Source organism: Lygodium microphyllum, chromosome 11 (assembly GCF_053477565.2).
Source record: "Lygodium microphyllum isolate KBCC chromosome 11, Lygodium_microphyllum_v1.1.10, whole genome shotgun sequence".
NCBI lineage: Eukaryota > Viridiplantae > Streptophyta > Polypodiopsida > Schizaeales > Lygodiaceae > Lygodium > Lygodium microphyllum.
Window position 1 is genome coordinate 68,328,239 of NC_141145.1, and position 18,807 is coordinate 68,347,045.

Genomic DNA, 18,807 nt, shown 5'->3' on the forward strand with positions numbered 1-18,807 from the left:
AAAATCGAGAGAAAATGGTGAGAAAAGTGTAACCAAAGTTGCTGCCCACCAAGTACTAGTGAAAGTACATCATTTCAGAATATTTCAGCATGAAAAATCCATGTCAGTCCATACATATATGCTTGCTGTAATAAATTACAGATTTCAGTAAATGAGAGCTAACAGTGCCAAATTCGGATCCCAGGTCAATTAGATACTGCCAAGACCAAAGCCGGTATCATGCGGGCATAACATAGGCATATGACATTCGATAAGAATGAATCCAACACCCAAACATGTCATACAAACATCTGCCAGTGAGTAGGCACACCCCCTAGTTAACGAGGCAAAGTGTTCCTGCCGCTACCAAAACTTGACACAAGTAGGTGTCAGCTCACAAAGATACGGATCCAAATCTGAGACTCAGCTCATAAGCATACAGTGAACCAAGATATATAAACCATGCATCATCCCAAAGGGTAAGAAATCCCAAAGTCTCGAGTGTCTGTAATTGCTCAATAGCATGGAGCTGCTCAATGCATAAAAGCATTGCCTGCTGTGGCTGAATGTCTGATAAGCATTCAAGAATGCTCCCATTGGCACAAAAGCTGTATGTACGAGCTCAAACCAAGGCAAGACACAGTGCCAATGACATAAGTCCAAGACAATACATCAATAGTACATCCCGAACATGTAGGCGGTAGAGCATCCGTATGTAGCATCCATAAGCATGTAATACATCAAGTACATCCCAATCCAAACTCTGACAAGCCAAGTAATATTCAAGACAACTCCAGATAATCCAAAATGCATCCAAGGTAGAGCTTCAATGAGCACTCAAGCTCAATGTATTCATAGGGTAATCAACCAGGACATGAGCATCAAGCCGTAGGCAACGTGCATGCATAAACCCAAGGAGCATCACTGTCAAAGCATATACCACTGTCAAGCATGAACCATGTCAATGAGTGTGTAATGTCAAAGCTCTTCCAAAAGCATCGGGAATGAAATCCAAGCTCGAAGTCGTACCCTGAAGATCAATACTTCATGGCATATATCCAAGACATAGACCAGAACCAATAGGCATAACCCAAGGCATGTGTAATAGCTTCTGCCCGCTTTTATTACAGCCAAGAATGACTGTCAAAACTGAGAAATTTCAGCATGCAAAATCAGCTCCAAATGGTTGCCAAACAATAGGCATACATTCCCCTAACATGTAGGCATCATACGGGACCAACCGTGCATCAAATGACAATGCTGGGCAAGCATAAACATCAAATGTTACTGTAGCACTGTTATAAACTGCATGTGGACTGTTATGACAGTCCAAAATAGTGCTAAATCAGACCATAAGCAATTTCAATGCTCAAACCTTCGATACCAAGCATCAAAGCATGTGCAAATGCCTCAAATGAAGCCTGTTTAAGTGCCCAATGGCCTAGAGCTTGAGTAGTACCCTGTGATGTAGATGGAGACCATCCTAGAATCAGGCACAAATAGTGTGGACAGGGTTGGAGTGGCTACTGATTAGCATGGCCATAAAAGGGGTGGTAGGGGGCTTGAGGAATGGCCAATGGTGGCCCATAATGAGCCCCAACAAGTCTCTTCCAAGACCAAGTGAGATACAAGAAGAGAGAGCTTCAATGGTGGCTACCCCTTTCTATTCACAGCCTATGTGACCTGAAAACAATACAAAATCCTGCAGAGAATGAAGCAATATCTCTAATGTAATGCCCTGAAGGTGCCCAACAATGCCAGGAAGAAGCTCGGGAAGCCGGGGAGTGATGGGAGCTAGAAGGAGTCGGATATGGTTGCCGGAAGGAGACCCAATGCCAGTAGGGAGTCACTGGGAAGCTGAGAATGCCACGAGCCAAGGTCAATAGTTGGGAAGCCGAGCTCTGATACCAGTTGAAAGGTGAGAAGGATCGAAGCTTGCACTCGAGAGCTATGGCGGGAGAGCAAGAGCAAGAAAGAGAGAGACAAGCAATGGGAACTCCAACAGTCACAATGTGTGACCATGCCTTCCTTTATTCAAACTGTCACTAAAAGAATAAATAATAAAGTGATGGTGACGGGCACCCACCACCTGCAGTGTGCAGTAGCGGTGACTGTCAGTGTAATAATACACAGGTGGCTAGGCAGAGGCGCCTTTACCCCTAATAGAAAGAGTGGTAATACCTGCTGCATCGTTGACTCTCTGCTCATGTCGAGGCCATCTCTGTCTCTGCTGCTCTCTAATCCATCTAAAGCATTTTCTTTGAACATGCCCAAGCTTCCCACAATGGAAGGAAACAACATCTAAAGTAGAAGAACATGTAGAAGATGACAAGGAATCCAAGTCATCATGAATAGGGCTATCCATAGCATCCACAGAGCTCAACCAGTTGAGGGCTGTCCCAACATAGGGAACCTGCTCATAAAGGCAATCATTTGCTAGTACATCAGTGGTAGAAGCATGCTGCAAATGCTCATGAAACCTCAATGGATGGGAGGATATAAAGGCAACAATCAAGGATGCAAAAGCTCCCACATGAAGAAGAGTCGTAGCCAACTGCATGACATAACCAACCACAATACAGTAAAGCATAAGACATCTGTCATAAGAGTATATGATATTCAGCCATGAAATCAGCCCATCACCATATGCATACGCATAGCTCTATAGTACATTATGCCACCAAGGAACATCCAAGTCAAGTAAAGACCGACAAGTGGCAAAGCATCTTGCAAGAGTCAAGCTCCAGGTGAAGCCCAAACATCTATATAACAACATCCAAATAAGTGGCTTTGTAAGCTATACAACAGTAGACCATGTGCATAGACGGGTAAGCATACATAGCATATGCTCTCTAACATGGACGGGCAACAGGAGCCGGACTAGCATAGAAGCTAGACAACAGAGGAGCAAGAAAGCCATAACTGTAAATCCCAAGCACTATCCAAGTCCACTGATCAGTAAGTATCCCGCATATCAAGTGCAAGCGAGCAATCACAGCTCAATAGGCAACTGCTAAAACAAGGGAGCAGTTCACTGCTCAATACCTGTAAGTGCATCCAAGTAATAGCCAAGATCCATAATCGGAGCATCAAATCCCATATAGCATCCAAGGTCATAACAAAAAAAGCCAAGTCGTAACGAAAAAGGCCAAGTCAATGTCCAACTGCTCAAGGGAATACTCAAATGAATGTCGAGAGGAGCTCAAACAACTGCCATCCACAACCAAAGCATAAAGCATTCACCAAGACATCATAACCTGTACTGGGTAGCCTAGGCATAAACCATGTCATAGATGAAATGCCAGCTGCAAAGAAGTGACAGTCAAACCCAAATTGAGCTCTAATCTCAACTCAAAAGCATTCCGGAGCATAAACAAGACATGTGGCATAGTCCAAATACATCATGACATCATACATCATACCGAGTAGCGGGGAGCACCCCGTAACCAATATGCATAACCCAACTGTAGCATAAATAGCTTCAGCCCTGAAGTTTCCAGCAGCATATAACCTTTGTAAATTGAGCAAATCACTACTCAATCGTGTTGAGATTCAGCAATCACACTCAGTAACAACCTCTTTGTATGGAGCTTCAGGGCCAAGGACATGCAAGCTTACCTATCTCATATGCACAGTGGTGCCTACTGCAATTTCCTACTTTCCTATAAAGCATTGTACTTGCTTCCTTTTCTTAAGGCGATGATAGTACTCTTTTCTTATCAATAAAGTGTCAGTGTCATTGTCCACATACACAAGATTGTGTTTATGAGTCCAAGTCTCAATCTTGTAACCTAATTCACTTGTGTAATAGTTATCTACATTGTCATGTCAACATGAGTAGTATCTTTATCTTCCATCCTCCATAGCTTCCGCCTTTGCCATGCTCTAGATCCCACATCTTTGACATGGTATCAGAGCCGAGACAGGCATGGCACTACTCCTTCAGCTCCATTTCACTTTCATCTAGCTCAGCTATTGAGCTCAGTCCAGCTCAAGACTTCATCTTCTACTCTTTTTTCTCACTGCCTTGTTTGGCAGCCATAGCCAAACCTGCACCTACCTACCTTTGAGGCCTTGGATCTCCCAAACAAAGCAATATCTCTACACGCTTCCTTCTGGAGGATTGTTCCTAAACTCCCTGCGCTTCCCTCTGTTGCATAACAGTCCGACATTGGGCTCCTGTCATTCTTCTTTGCTTCTATCCTGTGGCCACCATAGCCAGCCTGGACATACCTCTGATATAGGGATGAGATCTCCCTCTACAGGTCAAATTAGCTTATGATCTCTTCTTGGAAGATGTTCCCCAACATTAGGCACAACTCTCCATCACATTAAAGCCCAAGATTACTGCACCCTGACGTCGGCATTGTAGAAATCGTTGCCTCCTGTCCGAAATTGCGCCTACCTGCGTCTTTCTGCTCTGCACATGATGAGCTGCTCGGGATTTGGTCGATCTCCATGGGGCTTTGATAGCCCATGAAGTAAGCTATCTTTCTATAAAAAATGTTTTGAAAATCATAAAGTACAGCTCCTGCAATCTGCAAAAAACCAGGCCCCTGTCTCAGAAACCCTAATTCCACCATAGTCAAAATCTCCCAAGCTCATTTTTCTCTCATTTTCTCACTCTTGCCACTAAACCAAGCTAAAGCCTACTAAATCTGAAGTTCCTAGCATCAAATCAAGGAGGGAAAGATTTGGATTTTGAAGATCTTGAAGAATTTTGCAGATTTGGAAGACTCAAGGAAGAAGATACAAACATAGTGTCCATTGACACTCATCTAGTGCTCTTAGCACTTGTGTCTTGTGACATAACCAACTCTTCTGCTGCTGAAATTTGAGAAATTGGTGCTGATTTGCTGTTGCTTCAGCCATCCAACATGGGAAAAGACTCTCCAAATGCTCGGTTCAAGGGAGTCGGGTTTCACACCTGGCAAACCCGCATCAAGCTCATTCTGATGAAGAAGGGTCTTTGGGCCATTACCAATGGCAAAGAGAAGAAACCTCGGGATGTGGACCTTGCAGTTACTTGGCAGAAAAATGATGACAAGGCACAAGCCATCATTAAACTGGGATTGGATGACAGCTACATCCATCATGTGGATGCCTGTGACACGTCCCATGACACTTGGGACAAATTGGATACCTTATTTGGTGCACAGTCAAAGTCGTCTAAGTATGGTCTATTGATTGAATTTTTCCGACTTGATATGAAGCCTCATACATCCCTGGCATCCCATCTAAACTACATGGAAAGCTTGCTTACTCAACTTGCAGGGATAAAGCTAAAAATGGATGAAGATGTTTGTATTGGTGTCTTGTTAAAAAGTCTGCCTCATGCCTATGATAATGTATCAACCACTCGAACCAATATGCCTGATCCTCAACTTGTTGATATTAAAGCCTCTCTGCTAGAGAAAGAAAAGAAACTTAAAAGCAAAGAAGGGCCTAGCACCTCAAAGGATGAACAAATGTTATATGTAAACAACAGATACAAAGGTAAAAAGGAACCGCTCTTCTGTGACTTCTGGAAAAGGACCGGACACATTGAGAAGTTCTATCATGCTAGAAAGAGGTCCCAAAAGGCCTATCTTGCAGCTGTGAAAGAAGAAGAAGACCATGGACAAAAAGATGAAGATGAAGATGAAGATGAAGACCACCAGGATCGGAAGGACAAGACTCATCGGTCCTTCTACTCTCATTACTCTGATAGACTGTTTTAAAAAGCCTTGTATTTCCTTGCCCTAATGCTTCCTGCCATAAGCTTTGTAAACTTCTCATGTAACTTGGCATTACAGTCCCTGTACACTTTGTGAGGCCCCTGTTACAGCCTCTGGATGTCCATCATGTTTTGGTGCCCACACTTAGCCTTTTCTGCGACAGCCTCTGGTGTCTACCATGTTTGTGGTGTGCCCACACTTTGCAGGTGGTTCTCATTACAGCCTCTACACACTTTGTGCCTTTCTAGTTGTGATTGAGGAGGGGTGTTGAGATTCAACAATCACACTCACTAACAGGCTCTTTGTATGGAGCTTCAAGGCCAAGGACATGCAAGCTTACCTATCCCATATGCACAGTGGTGCCTACTGCAGTTTCCTACTTTCCTATAAAGCATTGTACTTGCTTCCTTTTCTTAAGGCAATGATAGTACTCTTTTCTTATCAGTAAAGTGTCAGTGTCATTGTCCATATACACAAGATTGTGTTTATGAGTCCAAGTCTCAATCTTGGAACCTAATTCACTTGTGTAATAGTTATCTATATTGTCACGTCAACATGAGTAGTATCTTTATCTTCTATCCTCCATAGCTTCCACCTTTGCCATGCTTTAGATCCCACATCTTTGACAAATCCAAGCTCAAATCCATAGGCAAACCATAGGCATACATTCCCGTATGTATAGGCACCAACTGGGCATAATCGGGCATCAAATGCCAAGACCTGTAAGCATAAAATTGAAGTAATAGGTAGCTGCCCTATTTTGGACAGATCTAGGATTGTTCAAAACAATCAATGGCTGAGCTAAATCAGCTCCAAATGATTCTCACATAAGAGGCATAACATCCACAAGTGATCCGGTATCAATAGACATTAGTAGAAGCATCACATAAGCCATAGGCATACAAATACATGCTGTCTCAAACCTGAAATCTGTTGCCGAATATTTTTTCATCAAAATTTGACAAATTCAACATCACCATTGTGTCCGAAGTGTGCCAAAATCCCAACTTAGACTCTTACCTTGCCTGAATCGAGTTCCGAATGCCCGAGATATGACAAAAAGAGTGATTTTTGGGCCAGATTTTAAAACAGGCGCAAAAAAAAAGTGAGCTGGCTGGGGGGGTCTACTATCCCACGTGTCAACAATGGAGCCCAAAGGGGGCACAAATGGGGGCCAAAGAAGGCCTACACCAAGCCTCAGCAAGCCTTGATAGGCTGGAAGCAAGATCCAGGTGAAGGAAGCTCCAAGAGGTGTGAGCTATGGCTGCCCACAACCTGTGAAAACCCTATTGAGCTGAAAACTGAGTGAGAATGAAGATCTCATACCTTGTGTGGAAGGCGGGGATGAGATCTTGAAGACCTGCTCTGATACTAGTTGAAGGGGATACAATGGCAGTGGAGAAGGAGAAGAGGAATATGTGGGAGAGGAGCACACACAATGTAGGTGCTGTCCAATTGAACTGACAGCCTTATTGCACTATCATATTATATATGAATAAAGAATGGGCGGTCACAGTATACATGGGTAGGCCCAGAGGCCTTTTACCCCAACATGAGTGTGGTTAGCCATGTAGTATTTCAGGCTTGGGGTAACCCACCTGTCAAGAATGCTAGGTTTAATGTTACACTAGCCAATAGAATGAAAGTCAGGCCATTCGGAGTGCTGAAGAATTGGTCGTTGAAGATCGTAGAGGTGTCCAATTTTCTGTAAACTTCATTGTCATGAAGGGAGTGGATTACGACATCCTGTTTGTTGAGAATAGCAAATGATGCTTGATATGTATGCCCAAAAGAGGCTTGCCCATAAGTGGCTTTGTATGAAAGAGATGACAAATGATGTACGCTCCAGGAAGAGATGTCCTGAATCCCATATTCACAGTGAGGAGAGTGGAACAACCCAACTACTATAAAGCATTGTACTTGACTATCACTTTCAAAATGAGTAATGCAATATCATGATGCTTTGTACTTTCAATTAGTGTCATTGTCATTATCAGTCTCTTACACAAGATTGTGTTTATGAGTCCAAGCTTCCATCTTGGAACCTAATTCACTTGTGTAACATTTGGTCTGGTCATTGTCCATGTCACTATGAACCTAGTCTTCATTTTCCAAACTCCATTGTTGCCATGCTCTAGATCCATGTTTTCAACATGGTATCAGAGCTTAGCTGAGTACGGCACAACTCTATACACTATTTCTCTAGTCTCTCTTCATCTCCAATCATCTCTATCTAGTTCACATCCAACTCGTGACTTCATTTTCAACTTCACCCTCATCTTGACCTTGTGTCTGCCATAGCCAACCTGGACCCACCTCTGTTGTTTGAGCTCTCGGATCTCCTCAACCAGAGCCTATCTCAGCTAGTTCTCTTCTAGAGACTTGTTCTATTGCTTAGGGCACTACTATTTGGCACGTCAAAGCCCCGACATTGGCTACTCTATGCACCAACATTATGAAAATTGGAGATCGCTGCTTGTTCTGTGCCATTTTAAGTTCGTACTGTTGTTCTCCTTGGACGCGATGCAATCCTTGGTACCACCATAGGGCTTTGGTAGCCCCCTAAGTGGGCTAACCTCACCCAAGAAGGTTTTCCAAAATTCTTCCTCTGTTGCTCATACAGAGCAAAACCCTAGCTATCTGTCTGTTGGTGGCAACCATAGCTAGAAAACTGAAAGCTTGACTTTCGCATACTGTTATCATCAACATTGATTTTAATCTCACTGAGCTACAATCTCTAGAGCTCAGTACAAATCTGGAAGTGCCCGAGTAAGCTTAGAAGTCATCCACAAAGGTTCAAGAGAAGACCAAGACTCCATACCCATTTCACCTCAAGCTTTCTTTTCACTTCATTTTCACACCTCCCTTAGCTCAAGGAAGTTCCTGCAATTCTAATTTGGTGACTCACTTAGTTTTCAGCAAGTTCTTTCCCATCAAATCAGAAAGAAGGGGAGAAATCATTAGCAACATCAAGCTTAACATAAAGATCTTCAAATCTTCAAGCATAGTATTTATTGATACTCAACTAGTGTTATTTGGCACTAATCTACTTGTGTTCTTCGGCAACTCACTTTTTGGTATTATCTCAGCTATTTGAAGCTAATCAACATGGCAGAACTTGAGCAAATAGTCAAGTTCAATGGAGAAGGCTTTCATGCTTGGAAGGAGAAGACCATGTACCACCTTATATGGAAGGACTTGTGGGACCTGTTTGAGAATGATGCAGATAGCAAGAATGAAGATGATGAAGATCGGTTTGTTGAAGAAGGCCAGCTCAAGACAAAGGAGTGGAAAAAGATGAACAACAAGGCTCTAGGCATCATTGCCTGGGGACTATCTGATGATGTATTGCACCATATCTCTAGCATCAAAGATGCTAAAAAGGCTTGGGATGAGCTTGACTAGATCTTTGGAAGTCAAGCAAAAAACTCTAAGGTCAAGTTGTTAATGTAGCTCTATAAGTTTGACATAAAAGACATCACTTCAATGACTATGCATATTAACAAACTCAAAAGTTTAAAAACTCAACTTGCCACTTTGAAGAAAACAATAGATGAAGATGAAGCCATTGATGTACTCCTTGCTAGTGTAAACCAAGATCCTTATGAAAATCTTGTCTCTACTCTCAATAATATACCTAGTTTTTCACAAAAACATATTGAGCACTCTCTTGTTGATGAAGAGAATAAATAGAAGAACAAGAATGCAAAAGATAGTGTCCCATCATCTAGGGAAAATCTCTTATACCCCAAAGGAGCTGTAAAAGGCCGAGGCCGAGGATTCAACTTCGACAACAAATATCGGATGACATGTCATTATTGTGGTAAGAATGGCCATATAGCCACTGAATGTTTCCATCGTAAAAGAGAAAAACATGTGCAGAATGGTAACCATCATCAAAATCAGTTCATGAATGAAGAAGATGCTTCCACTATCAACAACAACTCTGATAGATTGTTTTGAAGAAATTATCTTTCCCATAGTGGATCTTATGTTTTCCCATAGTGGAATTTTGTTTCCCTTAGTGGATTTTCTTTGTAAAACAAAACCCTTGCCAAAGATGTAAAGTTTCAAGCTTTAACTTGACTAGGCTGCCTATGAGCTAGTCTCCCGGGCCATGTTATCATGTAGGGGAGGCAAAAGCCAGCAAGTGTAGGAACTCATCATTTGAGGGGGGGTGTTGAGAATAGCAAATGATGCTTGATATGTGTGCCCAAAAGAGAAATTTCCATAAGTGGCTTTGTATGAAAGAGATGACAAATGATGTATTCTCTAGGAAGGGAGGTCTTGAATCCCATATGCACATGAGGAGAGTGGAACGACCCAACTACTATAAAGCATTGTACTTGACTATAACTTTCAAGATGAGTAATGCAATATCATGATGCTTTGTACTTTCAATTAGTGTCATTGTCATTATCAGTCTCTTACACAATTTTGTGTTTATGAGTCCAAGCTTCCATCTTGGAACCTAATTCACTTGTGTAACATTTGGTCTGGTCATTCTCCATGTCACTATGAACCTAGTCTTCATTTTCCAAACTCCATTGCTGCCATGCTCTAGATTCATGTTTTCAACACTGCTAGGGTTGACCTTGGATGCACAATGCACGAGTCATAGAAGACTAGTGCAATAGTCTGATCTTCCTACGAAACCAAACAAAAGTGGTAAGGGTAGAGATGGACACTTGGAAGACTACACCTGTCGACTTAGATGCTATCTTAGTCATGTTGAAGGGTGATGCGCAAGTTAGAAAATCATACGGGCCACTCACCAAAAGTATATCCTATATCCTAAGGATGAGGAGATTGGATGCATGTGCTAGCCACAATCAATCTGCCATTCTCGGACAGTGAGGAGTATGAGCAAGCCGCTAAGGCAATTGGTAAGCCTAGTGACACGCCCCCAGTACCAATCTGCATGATGGCAAGGAGCTTGCATAGACAACTTGACCCTGTCAAGGTACGAGTGGCCAACATCATAGAAATTGAAGATGAAGATGAGGAAGTGTGGCACCTGCCTACCTATGCATATCAGTGACTACCCTAAAGACACACATCTTTGATGTACTCATTGATGAGGGAGCTGACTATAACATCCTTACGCATGATCTCATTGGATCCTCATTGGTCAGCATCCCCAACTGCAGAGCCTACCAACATTAAACTCAATCCATTTGGAGGACAGTCCTACTCATTGTTGCTGGGAAAGTGCAAAATAGCGGTTTCTATCGAGACTGAAAGCCTACCTAAGATCTTCTATGTGATGCCTAACACTAAGGCTCCTGGTAAGGAATCATTGCTAAGATGCGCATTCAAGAAAAAAGCACACTATAATGTCGACTATGACTCATAGCGCATTCACCTTGCCATTGGCAATGTTCGGATAGTGACAACTTTTAGCAAGGGCAACGCAACTCCATCAAAGCAAGCAATGCCACACCAATGGAGGAACCTAATGCAAGGTCTAAGGAGGGGGTTGTAACTTGACTCATTCAATGAAGACAAGTTAGCTGCAGCCTAAAGGAGACACATCCAAGACCATTGAGCATGAGCTCAAATGGGTGCCCAAACGACAACCGCAACTACCTAGAAGCCAACCCTCTGTCAAGATTGTGGGAGAGAAGGAAGGAGTCTCACTTGTAGCTGTCTCACTTACACAATGGGGGAATACACACAAAGGTGGAGGCTGAAAACAGTTTTCCTCTTCTTAGTTGTATAAGCCAAAAGAACTCAAGTGCAGAGAAATAGAAGAACCCTATATATGGGTCTCAAACCAAACTCAACTAACTAAGGTGGCATACTAACTGAGCCACGAACTAGAGTAGATAAGGATAGCTGTCGTCTAGCTATTATTCATGGGCGGTTTACCAACCGCATCTGTAGCTAACAAGTCAGTGACATATATGCACAATGGTCACCCTGGCATATCACGAGTGGAGCTCGATATCTCAACACTTCCCCTCGAGCTCAATCCCAATTCCTGCACACAAGCAGGTCTCTAAACTTGTGCAGCTTCTCTGCGGCCAATGCCTTCATGAATATGTCAGCTACATGATCCTCTATGCTGACATAAACTAGATCAATAAGACCTAGTAAAACCCTCTCCTGCACATAGTGATAATGCATCTCAATGTGCTTTGTTCTAGCATGATAGATTGGGTTATTTGCCAAGTGTATACTGCTCATGTTGTCACAATAAATGACAATTGGCCCATCTGTAGGCTAATGCATATCATAAAGTAGCTTATGCAACCAAGCTACCTCACATGCAGCCATTGCTACACCCTTGTACTCAGCCTCTGTGCTCGACAAGGCAACTGTAGGCTGTTTCTTGCTGCTCCAAGTGACTGCAGCACTCCCAAAAGAGAACACATATCCACTGGTAGATCGTCTATCAGAAATACTACCAGCCCAATCAGCATCAGTGTATCCATGCAACTGTATCTGAACCCCAGTCTCATAAAATAGTCCATACTGCAATGTGGACTTCACATACTTGAGTATGCATCTAGCCGCATCCAAATGCGGTTTCCTTGGAGCCTGCATAAACTGACTTACCAATCCAATAGCATAGCTCAAATCTGGCCTGGTAATAGTCATATAAATCAAACTTCCTACTATGCATCTGTACATAGTAGGGTCTTCAAGAAGCTCACCTGCATCTGCGCTTAGCTTCACATTCTGCTCCAATGGAACCGAAATAGGCTTACAGCCTGTCATCCCATATTTGGACAGCATGTCCGATCCATACTGCCTCTGCAAGAGCCGTATCCCACTTGGTGATCTAATCACCTCAATGCCCAAGAAATAACGCAGCTCTCCCAAATCCTTCATCTCAAACTTCTGCTTCAATAGCATTTTCACATGAAGGATATCTTCATCACTATCACCAGTCATAATCAAATCATCAACATAAATGACAAGTAGCATAATACCTTTCTTTGTTTTTCTCACATAAAGTGAAAAATCTGCCTTGGAAATCTGAAAGCCAATAGTGACAAGATACTGTCCTATCTTGTCAGACTATGCTCTAGGTGCTTGCTTCAAGCCATACAATAGGCGGTCCGTGGGTCTTGACGGTTGAGCGAAAGCTCCCACATTTTGGTTCTGTTGCCGGGACCAATAGATTCAAGCTTGAGCACTTGCGTGCCTCATATCGAGCATCGAAGTAGGGTACTCATCCCCGAAACAGAGCTTGAGATAGGTAGGAAGTTGGGTGTTTTTAATCTTCAAAATAGGTAAGTATTTTGGGATATTTTGGTTGTTTAATGATTGGAAAGCATGGAGGATCTATTTTAGTTTTTTGCCTTCGATCTTCGTTGCATTTAGCGTAGGTTAGAGTTAGGAAATCAAACCGGAAAAGGGTAGGGTTTACTGTTTCAAAACAGGGCAAAATAGGAAAAAAATCGTGCAAAATGCACAAAATGCTCGCTAATGAGGCCTAAGATCAACAAGAGAGTGATTGGGGGCGTCAACGCCACATTTGGGAAGGCATATAAGAGCCATGAGGCCAAAAGAGAGCTCATTTGTGCCATTTCAGTGAGAGAGAGAGAGAGAGAGAGAGCCCCAGCCCGTGTGATTCGATCGCATCACCGACGCACTTACCGACCCATTCAGGTATACAAACCTCTCTCTCTACTTCCCTAGATAGGATCTGGAAGTGCATGACCATGGCGCCGGCCTACATTGGGTGAAACAATCGAAATCGCTTTCGTGCGAGTTACGTGCACTGCGTTCGGCCCGTCCGAGTGGCCTCTCCTGGGCCGAGTCCCAGAATCGGCCCTCGGCCCACTTGGCCAAGTCAGCCCTCAGACCGCCCGTCCGAGGCAACTGTCCAAGTCAACCCACTCGACCGTCCGAGTCAACCCACTTGGCCGTCCGAGTCAAAGCTCTTTGCCGCGTGGCACATCCGCTCTCGGCTCGTCCGAGCGACCCATCCGAGTCTCAAATTCGGCACTCGGCCACACCTGGGATTTTTCCCTCAGCCAAGTGCCGTTCAGCCCGTCCGAATTACCCTGTCCAAACCTGCCATTCGGCCCGTCCGAATCAAAATCGTCAGAGTCAAATCCGAAAATTCGGCCCTCGACCCCGTGCAATTCGGACCCTGCAATTCGGACCAGTTGGTCCGAGTGTAACTTTTTGTCAAATCTGTTAGAAATTTGACCCGACTCGGCAAATATGCATTAGCGCAACTTATCAAAACCCTTTGGGCGCTCAGAACTTGATTCTGGCACACGTGATAAGAGAAATTGTAGTACATAGCCGCTTAGCGGCTAGCAGTAGACAGTTGGGGGACCCAAGGACTTGGACGCGAGCCGCTGAACTGTAAAACCTGATCGACCGGAAGCGAACAAGGCAACATACAAGGAAATCCTAAACCCTGACTAAGTGACCGAAAAATGGACCTACAAGCCTATCAGGCCCAAAACGAGCGAGAGTGAGCAAGACATCGAGGAATTGCTTGCGGCACTCACATTGAATTTCCACACTTGAAGTACACTTAAGAAAGCTGAAAGCCTGATTGGGCACAAGTGCACAAGAAACAACACAGTCACCGAGTGACCATAAATTGAGGTTTGCATTCAATAATCAAAGGAACTCACTCAGATAAATCGCTCAAGGAACCCACTAGTAGGAGAAGACCCCAAGACTTAGACATGTGCCTGAGTGCCCTACTAGTAGGACCTGGAGAAGACACGAAAACACGGAAAACAACAATATAGAGGATTGGACGCTGCCGGAGCTGCTTGGATTTATTGACAACCTCGTGGAGCTAGAAGCAGAAATAATGTCGAGATCAAGAGGCGAACGAGGAGAGGACCAATTAGACTTAGGAGAATTTCCAACCTCAGTCCAGGAACTGGTCCACAACTACGATCAATTCACTAGGACCGTGATCCAGGGCAGACCTGTAGAGGAAGTGGTAGCAAACCTAGAAGAAGAGAGAAGAGCAATCAAGAGAGCCCTAGAAGGCATAATTACCTACAACCATGAGCAAAGGGCTAGAAGGCTACAGCAAGACGTAGATATGTACGAGGCTAGACGAGTGCTAGACCTAGCTGGAGTGGCCAAATCTGGACCGAATGTAGCGAGGGAATGGGCAGCAGAGGCTGACATGACATTGAGCGAGCTGGTAGCAAAGCGACTCTTGGACAATATGTCTGTTGAACAGAGCGCTACTGCCCTAGCCACCACGCTACTATCGGGATTGGGAGTCACACAAGGGGCTAAAGGGCAGGCTAGAATCCCCATCGTAGCAAAACAACTAGCTAGATACGAACCTAGCAGTGACCCGTACAGCTTCATGGAGCAGTTCGAGCAAGTATGTGAGGCAAATGGTCTTATTGACCCTGCGTAGCGAGCTCAAGCTTTCGGCCTGTGCTTAGGTGATGAGGGGAGGACCTGGTATTCTAGTCTAGATGACGCAGAACGTACGAACTTTGTTCGCCTTAAGGGCCTCTTCATCAAGAGGTTTTTGGAGGCAGGGTATTCGGATAACCTCATCATTAGGTTGATGAATATTAGTCAAAGGGAGAAGGAGGACGTTAGGGATTACGTCACTCAGGTGCATAGCCTCTACAAGAGAATCCTTGCCAATGAGAGACCTACCAAGAGGGCAGTGTCTACAGTGTTCATGAATGAGATTCGAAGTGAGGAGCTCTACAAGGCTTTGGCCAGTAACTCCACCTTGCCAACGAGACGTGCTAGCTAGAGTTTTCAAGGAGGTAATACGCGTAGATGATCAACTCAGGGAACGCAGCATGAGGACTACCAACTGAGAAAGTGCAAGCCAGAGGGACTCTGAGAGATCAACTACTTCGTGGGAAAAAGCAACTGCTAGTGTGCAAGATAAGGGAAAGAGTGTAGACCACGACCAGGGGATGGCAGAGATGAGAATGGAGATTGCACGGTTGCAAGAGCTCGTGAGGAAGCATGTGAGATCACATGTACAAAGTATATATTGCGACGACAATCACCTCCCAGTTGAGTGCCAAGATCCTAGATCTCGGCCGTGCTCAAATTGCGGTAGATTCGGGCATGATGTAGTGCATTGCAGAATGCCGAGGGGATTCCCATATGCATAGCAGTACAACCCTCCATACTTAGGTAATAGGCCACCCAATTTCTTTGGGAGGGGAGCACAGTTAGCTCTTCCAGCACCGATTGACTCAAGACCTGCCGTGCCTAGGTTGGAGATGAACCCAACTGGTATACCCAGACTACCAAGGCCTTTTGTAACCCACCCATCTAGCGATGCTCTTGTTCACTTTGTGGAGGAGCCTAATGAGGAAGAAACATATGTCAACCTGTACATATCCTATGACGAGGAGGGCAACCCAGTCCTGATGGACTATCGGCCGGTGCCGGTGATGGCTTTAGGAAGAGGAAGAGGCAGAGGCTTTGGAGGGCCCAACCAGGATCTGGACTTGTGGCCACCCAGGCCACATTTCATCACGCTGCCCAGAACGAGAACAAGCTAACAAGGACAAAGCAGATCTCTGATGCACAGAATGTGGAATCACACATCTGTTTCCTGACTGTCCTAGGCGGAAGCCATCAACCAGCTCTGCCAACATGCCATTGGTGCCTTTGGGGCTCTTTGGAGTAGAAACCTTTGACAGTGAGGATACACCCATCCCACTACATGCTATGACGCAAGCTCAAACAAAACAGGCAGGCATCTCTTTGCCAGGGCCAAGTAACCTTAACCAAACCTCAATAGGAAAGAAAAGCCGGAGGAGACAAAAAAAGAGAACCGATGCAAAGATAACTCTTAAAACCGAGGAAGTGACTACGTTAGTAACGGGAAAGAGTGTCACAGACGCAGAGGCGGAGACCTCAGCTCCTAATACAGCCGAGCTAGGGAGTGCCAAGGTAGGGGAATATCCCCACCCCAAATGGCAGCTCGAGGCTATAGCTAAGGTCAAGGAGTGGGTCAAGGACGCCCAAAAGCACCTCAAGGATGCTGAACCCATATTAGAAGATCCTATTGACGATTTCTCCAGTGTGAGCATACTAGTCTTACCTTCAAAACCACTAGCTGCGAGCATACCTGCACCACTGGGGGCAACTCAGCAGCGCAAGGCCAAGGGGAAACTTGCTAGGGCAGACAGAACGCATGGCCTAGAAATGTTAGCCTCAGGAGAAGACAAGAGTCTAGTAGCCTCCTCACAACCTTGTTGTCTACTCTAGTAACTCTAAGCTTGGAAGACCTGCTTAGGCAGAATCATTCCTTATGGTAGGAGTTAAAAGACTTAATGGAGGGACACACAGGACTTGCGGGTGCTGATCTGCAAGATCATGATGCGGTTACACAAATTCCAAGTCTAACTCTGCACTCAACTCCTAAGTCTTTGCCAATCAATGCTTTTTGGGAAGGCACTGAAATGCATGCAGTTTTTCTCGTCCTAGCCTTAGGAGATATGACGCGAAAAGGAATTGTAGACACAGGCGCAGGTGTTAATGTACTAAGCCATGCAGTCTTAGAGGCATGGGGAAACCCTCCTATAGAGACTACTTGGTTTAACGTCACGTTAGCAAATGGAATGAAGGTAAGACCATTCGGGGTCTTAAAGAACTGGCCAGTAAAGATTTCCGGTGTGCAGTTTTCCGTAAACTTCATTGTCATGAAGGGAGTGGATTACGACATACTATTAGGCCAACCTTGGATGAGGAATGCGCATGTCATTGAGGACTGGGGCAATGGTTTGATTTTCCTAGGGAATAGAACTAGTGTAGTGAGGGTAGAGATGGAAACTTGGAAGACGACCCCTGTTGACCTAGATGCCATCTCAGTTACGCTGAAAGACGATACTCAAACGACCAAACCTTATGAATCACTCATTAAATATATTCCTTGCCCTGAGGATGAGAGGGATTGGATGCACGTTTTGGCAACCATTGACCTACCATTCTCGGATGAGGAAGAACTATATCGGCAGGCTGCTAAAGGCGCAACCATGCCAATTGAGGAGCCAATTGTGCCACTCTGCATGATGGCAGGAAGCTCACTCAACCCAGGCAAACCAGCATTGTTCCATATCCCCAACAACAAACTAGAGCTTCAGGAAATCGTAGAGTATCTGACCGAGAAACTGAAAGGCAACTTGGCTTCTAACTTAAAACCTCTACGTGATCTATTAGCTAAGCCAGAATGTAAATGGACCAAGATCCACGACCTGAATTTGTTATATAACTGGGCTTTAGTTACTGATTACAAGGAGATTGGAGAGGAAAGCTTAGGTGATGATGAGCAGTTAGAAGGACAGGACTCTAATGATGAGGAGTATGAGGACTGTCGCTTGATGGGAGAGGAGAGTGAAGAAGAGATAGATACAATAGAGTACGACACGGAAGGAAAAGCGATAGAACAAATCAGGGCAGACTTGAGGCCTAGGAGAGGAAGAACCAGTCAGAACAAAAAAGGAGTCATGCGAATGGAGTGTGACAAATCCTGGCTAGAACACATAGGAGCCATGGATTACGAGCAAGCCGGAGTGGCATGACCATGGGTAATCCCCAGTGCTCAAGACGGATGCACCTACTGAACTACAACCCCCTGGGGAAACACCTTCCTCAAGTGAGGGATGCGAGTTTAACTCAGAGTCGGAAGTCAGCACTGAGAGTGATCCCGAGATACCACAACCTTCTAAAGTCAAACGCACCAACGGAGACTTGCCAGTCCACCTAAGGCGCAGGAGGCTAAAGGAGGAGGCCAGGAAGCAAGCAAAGGACTCAGAAGCAGAAAGGCAAAAGAAACTGCAGGATCTACCCAAACGGTTTACAAAATTTAAAAAGGGTGATAGAGTGGTGATTTTGCTAGGTGCGAAAAGACAAGGCCAAACTAGTGAACCGATCGAGGGACCCACCAAAGTCAAGGAAGTTAACTTGGCTGGGGAAGGTGAAAAGCCAAGACCTGTATTCATTGTAGATGACTTGACGGAGGATGAGGAGACCAAACTTGTTGCACTCTTGCAAGAGTACATTGACGTATTTGCCAAACTTAAGGGAATCGACCCTAGGGTTGTGACTCATAATATCCCAATGGTCCCTGATGCAGTGCCAATGAAACAACGACCTTACCCCATGAATCCCAAACATGCATGAG